The sequence below is a fragment of the Diadema antillarum genome, unplaced genomic scaffold (assembly GCF_040938485.1).
Source record: "Diadema antillarum isolate AM-2024a unplaced genomic scaffold, OU_Dant_1.0 scf00000129, whole genome shotgun sequence".
Taxonomy (NCBI): Eukaryota; Metazoa; Echinodermata; class Echinoidea; order Diadematoida; family Diadematidae; genus Diadema; species Diadema antillarum.
In genome coordinates this window covers 1465717-1471832 of record NW_027271018.1, presented here as the reverse complement: position 1 = coordinate 1471832, position 6116 = coordinate 1465717, and positions in this window count along the sequence as shown.

Below are 6116 nucleotides of genomic sequence, written 5' to 3'. Positions count from 1 at the left end.
AAGAGATATTTAAAGCTCAAAATTATTCAGATGTTTGTTATTCACTAGTTGTTCTCCTGTTTTGGCTCATGAAGAGTTCCAAAGCCGCATGGACTGTTGAGAACTTGTTGACAGTGATCTGTAAAGTTAACAGCAGGTTAAAGCTGAGTTTTCATTGGTGAGTCTGGTTTCAACTGTGATTCCAAAGACGTGGGCAATTGATTGTCACTCAAAAGCAGTCTACCATTACCCGACATTGCCAATTTTGATGCCATCAACATTGCCATTTTTGTGCCATCAACATTACCATTTTTGTGCCATTTATTATACAGTCCGACCTCTCCTATTCAGCCTCCCTTTATCTGGATCCCTCTATTATCAAGAAGCAATCTCACTGTGATTTTTGTTTTCAATCTATTACAGGGAAAAGGGGGATTCTAAACTGAGACAGAATTCCTGCACAAACTCACATGAATTGCATATTATTCCCAACATAATGAAAATACATTCCCATCAAATTTCCATCTGAATAACGTGCATTCAGACCTCACTACCCCAAAATCACAAGAACATGAACAAAACTTTTCATTTAATAATGGCACAGTACAGGTGATCGTTAATTAAGCAAATAATCAGAAATTCTGAATGCGGACCCGTTGACGAGGATGTGACATGTTCACACAAAATTGATACATTATAGCTATCATTGGGTAGGCAGCTGTGTGTATTAAACATTGAGTTTCCCATATCTGGCCAAATCCCTTTGATATACGGATGAGTGCCGGTTCCAACATGTCCAGATAGGAGAAGTCGGACTGTATTCAGTGATTTTTTTTCTACCATCATGAGATTACAATGTATATGAGAGGTAAAAAAAGCTATATTGAAATTGTCCGTAATTATATAGTTTCTGTGCAGTCGTGAGGTACAGTATTGTATGTGTAATGAAGACTATTATTAAGCAAGAACGGGAACCATGTGTTCTGTGCAAACCTCCAAATTATGATTTGCTATTACTTGCAGTAAATTGCTGTGCCTCTCAACAGGATTCCCAGCTAATGGCATAAAAATTTAAACTAAGACTCTTGCTGTAGCTCATTTGTATGTGTACTGTTAGAGGTCCAGTCCATTTAATTCAAAAATATATATGCCATGCCCTGTAGTCGTCTTTCTTAAATCAAGGGCATGGTGCATGATTTATTGTTCAGAGCAGAAATCAACTCCCTGATCTGCAAACTTTACAGAACAAATTTTGACATTTTTGTACAATCACTTAAACAACTACACACATCAAGCTTCTTTAAAAAGCTTGAGCTTTTGTATGGCATAATTCATACAAATGGTTGAATTTACTGTAGAATATGTGAAAAGTCTAATTGAAACAGGCATTTTTGTTGTTTAAATAGAATAGTTTGTATTTTATTTGTTAGTATGTGTATGTGTGTCTCATTTTCTTTTGCTTGAAATTATGGAAAATGAAATGAAGTAGATAACAAACAAAACAAAACAAAACAAAATAAAGGGACACAGTCCTTGACTAGTACTTAAAGATTGCTTGAATTTCAACTTTTCGCCTTTGTACCAACACAGTATTGACCAGACAGATAAATCTGCCTCTTGTTTAGTGGCCTCTCGTTAGCTGTACGATCGGTATCCAGTTGAATCCTCACAATCGGGGCAGACTGTATTACCGACCGTACAAGTTAAACAAGATGCCAACGAACAAGAGGTAGATTTATTGGTCAAAGTATTGATATGTTATATGCTGTACCTATGCACCGTGGACATGTCAAGAGTTTCTTGCTCCACAGTGTTATTTCATTCTGATTTTTGCATTTTGGATATGTAGTTTGTGTATAAACAAACTGGTATGCATTTTTGGCCAATGAAGCATGAGTTTATTTTAACTCAAATTTTTGGCGTCCTACGCCTCCTTCAGGAGTCTTGACAATGACGGTATCAAAGCAAAGCAAAACAAAAATTGAACACGTAGAGCGCGCACTCACAGACAGAATAGCAATTATCAATAACGTGAAGTAAGTTTTAAAATTCAGTTGAGGAGCAGGTGAAAATATCAGTTAAAAAGCAACAATTAAGTGTCTCTCTGTCTTCTAATCAGATTTGAACATGCAAACTGTACAACACGCGTATAATATTGATTGTACACGTATTGTGCCAATCTTAATATCATAAAGAAGCCTTTTGTTACATCATCAACTTCCAGCTGTGGCATACAGAGTAAATACATAATCTATGCAAGAATAATCTGTCCTAAAACCAGCCTGCTCTTCACCTAACAAAATTATTTGATTCTAAAATATATATCATAATAATATTGCTGTAAACAGTTTCTCCATATAACTCAATAAAGTAATGCCCTTGTAATTATAGGGGGATTCGGGAGAGCCTTTTCCTTTAAACAAAGGTTTAATCAAAGCGATTGACCAATTTGAAGATACAATTTGTACATGACCAGAATCAAGAATGAAATTAAATAATCTTAAAATTAAGAATAGAATTAAATTAATGATAAAGTAAAATCAGTAATAAAATTAAGTAATCGTAATCAGTTTGATTACCACAGCAGAGCTAGCTTACTGCAACTCGTTTAAAATCAGATCTATAATTTTTCAATTTCTGCATTTGTTTTTCACTTCTTCCTGTTGAATTCCTCTATCTAAGTCCTTACTTGTGTCATTCTTAATCTTTCTTTATTAGTTTTATCCACCAAATCCGTTCACAAGCTACTTTTTGAGTTATTGTGTACACAGACAAACCAGCATAGGCAGATGAAAACATAATCTCCTCCTTTAGCTGAGGTAATTATACAGTATTCTATATGGAAACAAAATGGTAAAACATAAAAATATTAAAAATCCAAGCAGGTGGCACTGAAGATCACACAGGTTCATTCCAGTGTACGTGTCCTTTGGAAAAAGAACTGGGACGAGATGTTTCGCCCCCTTTCCACTCATGTATGATACTTTCATGTCTGTCAAGAGGGTCTTGTCTGTTGAGTCCAGCTGGTGAACATGCTCTTTTCCTCGCCAGACCCCGGCTTTAACATCCTCCCAATTCTTCATCTTCAGCCGAGCAGGTTCTCCTCCCCTTCTAGCATTGAATAGAGTCAGCTGCACAAACAATAGGTCTCTTAGCTGTGAAAAGTGATGTAGGTTGAGAAACTAGCTCATCTGCAACCAGCTCTCTGCTGTTCTTTCTACGATGTACTGTAAAACAAGGAATTTTCGCGTGCACCTTAATTTCGCGAATTTCGCGAGCGCCAAGATTCGCGAAATTAAAATGCACGCGAAAGTTCTTGTTTACACTATATGCATTGAACGCCAGTGGCACTTCGCGAAAATTTCATGCAGCGAAAAAGGCTGTCAGCTCCAATTCGCGAAAATTTCATGCCGCGAATATATCATGTTTTACAATATTGCCTCACTTTGTGCAGATCGTTCTCATCAGGCAGATGTGTAGGCCTCCTGCGCTTCTTTTCTCTACTTTGATTTATTCTGTAGGTTGAATATGACCTTATTCACGGAATTCGGGAAATATTCAGTGGTTGGTCTGAGCAACACTGGTGATACAAGATTTTATCAAGTACGTGATTGACCAATGAGATTACAGACTTCATGATCACTAAAAGATAATACCTATGTATACACTGTATGATTCATTTTCACATCTAGGCAGGGTAGGCTCCCACTTGGTTTTCTTGTTCCATCACCCCCCCCCCCCACCTGTTTTCAGGGGTGCTGTTCATTATTCCGAAGGTTCGCTATTCCGAAGGTTTGTTGCTCCGAAGGGTCGTTAATCCGAAACACGCAAATTCCCTATACCTAGAGGTTCGTTAATCCGAAAATGAAAAAGGGTTCGTTAATCCAAAAATTTGTGGTGTTATTCCGAAGATCGGATACTTCGAAAATGAAATTCGGAACAATGAACCTTCGGAATAACAAATCTTAGGAATAAAGAGCCTTCAGAATAAAGAACCTTCGGAATAACGAGCTGTAACCGTTTTCAGAACATGTCAATACAATGCCAATATACAGTATTGTAGCTGGTAGATATTTTAACTGCAAATTCATTGTTTTTCTTTTTTGTTGTTTTGCCATAGCAGTTAAGAATGGTTGTAATTCATGGATTTTATTTAAAAGTTGTTTTAGCTACAGCACTGCACAAAACATGTTATTACTGAATTGACTTTGTTACAGTGGGGGTGAATATGGTCTGTGTATTTTTGGACATTGTAATTGATTGAGGGCATTTCTTCCTTCTTACTAGCATTATATTTTTCTATAAATGTGTTGTAATAGTTTCAGCATGATATAAACTGTTTTACATTTAACAGTGTTTGGTCCCCCACCCAATACATTTAGACATGATACAGATCAACCTAATGTGGCATTTATTGAATAGGGCTAAAGCAATGCTTAAACAAAAAAAAAAAAAATGTTATCAACAGTTGATCCTGTAGCTGAAATGTTATCAACTATTCCCTGGAGCAGAAAAATAAAATCGGAAGAACATTTTTTTCAGAGCAGGTCAAATATGCAAAATGTTATGTTGTGATGTGGTTCTTTCAAAGCATTTACTCTGAAGCATCAGAATACAGTATAAGCATTTTAATACTAATATGTGAGGGATCCTTTCATAAATGTAGGGCCTATGTTGTTGTGTATTATTAAGGTCATGTTGAGTGTGCAAGTGTGATACAAGATTGTGTATAAATGCATGTCAGTATGTTCAATGCCCATTGTATCTCTGTCATTTAACATTGCATCGCCAGACCACTTTGTATTGTATGGTAAAGGAATGAGGGCAGTTTTAGTTTGATGCCTTACAATTGTTGCCAATTTGTCAGATTCTCACAATAATGTAAAGAAAGAAATATGAAATGCTCCCACATTAAAATGTCTGAAAGAGTGAGAATAAACAATTGATATTGAGACTTTTTTTCAAACATTTGTAAATTGGTGTACGTGTGACACAAACTCGTGAATGAATGTTTACTGCAGGGTAATGGTAAATTGGTGTATATGTGACATAAATTTGTGGTGAATGAGTGGTTACTGGGATAGGAATCGCCTTTACAAATGTCAAGGCAGTGTACAGAAAACTTGCCTAGCCTTTTGTCTAGGCCCTCTTGCTGTATGGTGAAGAGAGCCCAGCTGAGTGCTGTCGCACTTGGCTGTATGGGCTTGCTTCACTTGCCTACAGCGAGAGGGCCTTGACAAAAGAAATTGAGAAAAGAAATAGAAATTGCCTTGCTCGAAGCATGGACCTAGTCCATGCTCGGAGCCAAGAGTCCTGACTTTTCCCCATACATTTATTTGAACAAAAATTCAGCCGAGTTAAAGTTAATCAAGTTGAATATTGGATGGGTCAAATATATTGTATATACACCGTATGAGATTTGTCATCAAGAACATCTTCTTCAACATCTTCACGTAAATTTCACAATGGCAAATTTGCATCACAATACATTGAGCACGACATAAACTCCAATGTGCTCTTCTCGTTTTCTGCACGGTCGTGTAAATGTTCATATCTGTTTTGACCCATACGATTAGCTGGTCCAAATGGAAGCCAAAAGGAGAACTCTGTGAGGGCGTGTGTTTGTGTGCCACGGTGTTAATGAGTGATGATACGCAATTTTTTTCATGGATAATGCCGAAGCATAACAGCTGGAGTGTATTGGGTGTTCTCATCTGGTGTCTTATCTGCATGATGCAATTCGCACAGTTGAGTCATATTAGGACTACACTTTGTACATACATGTATGTAAGTTCTGATGGCTCTGGTGATTGTGAGATGTGTTACCATAATTCTTTAAACTCAACATGGGCTAGCAAACAGCAATGATCGCAAATAATATACAAATAATTAATGTTTATGTGTGCAATGGACGGATTATTTCATGAGGTGAAAGATGAAAATGATCCATTCAATGAGGCGCAACCGAATTTAATGGATAAATAATGTTATCTTTCACCAAATGAATTAGTCTGACCATATTGCATGAATTACAAACATTTAGATGTTTTATATAATGCCTAAAATAGATCCTTGTAATTTGATGTTTTATCAATTTAGAAACAAGAGTCTGAGAGAGAATCTGAGATCGAGAGAGT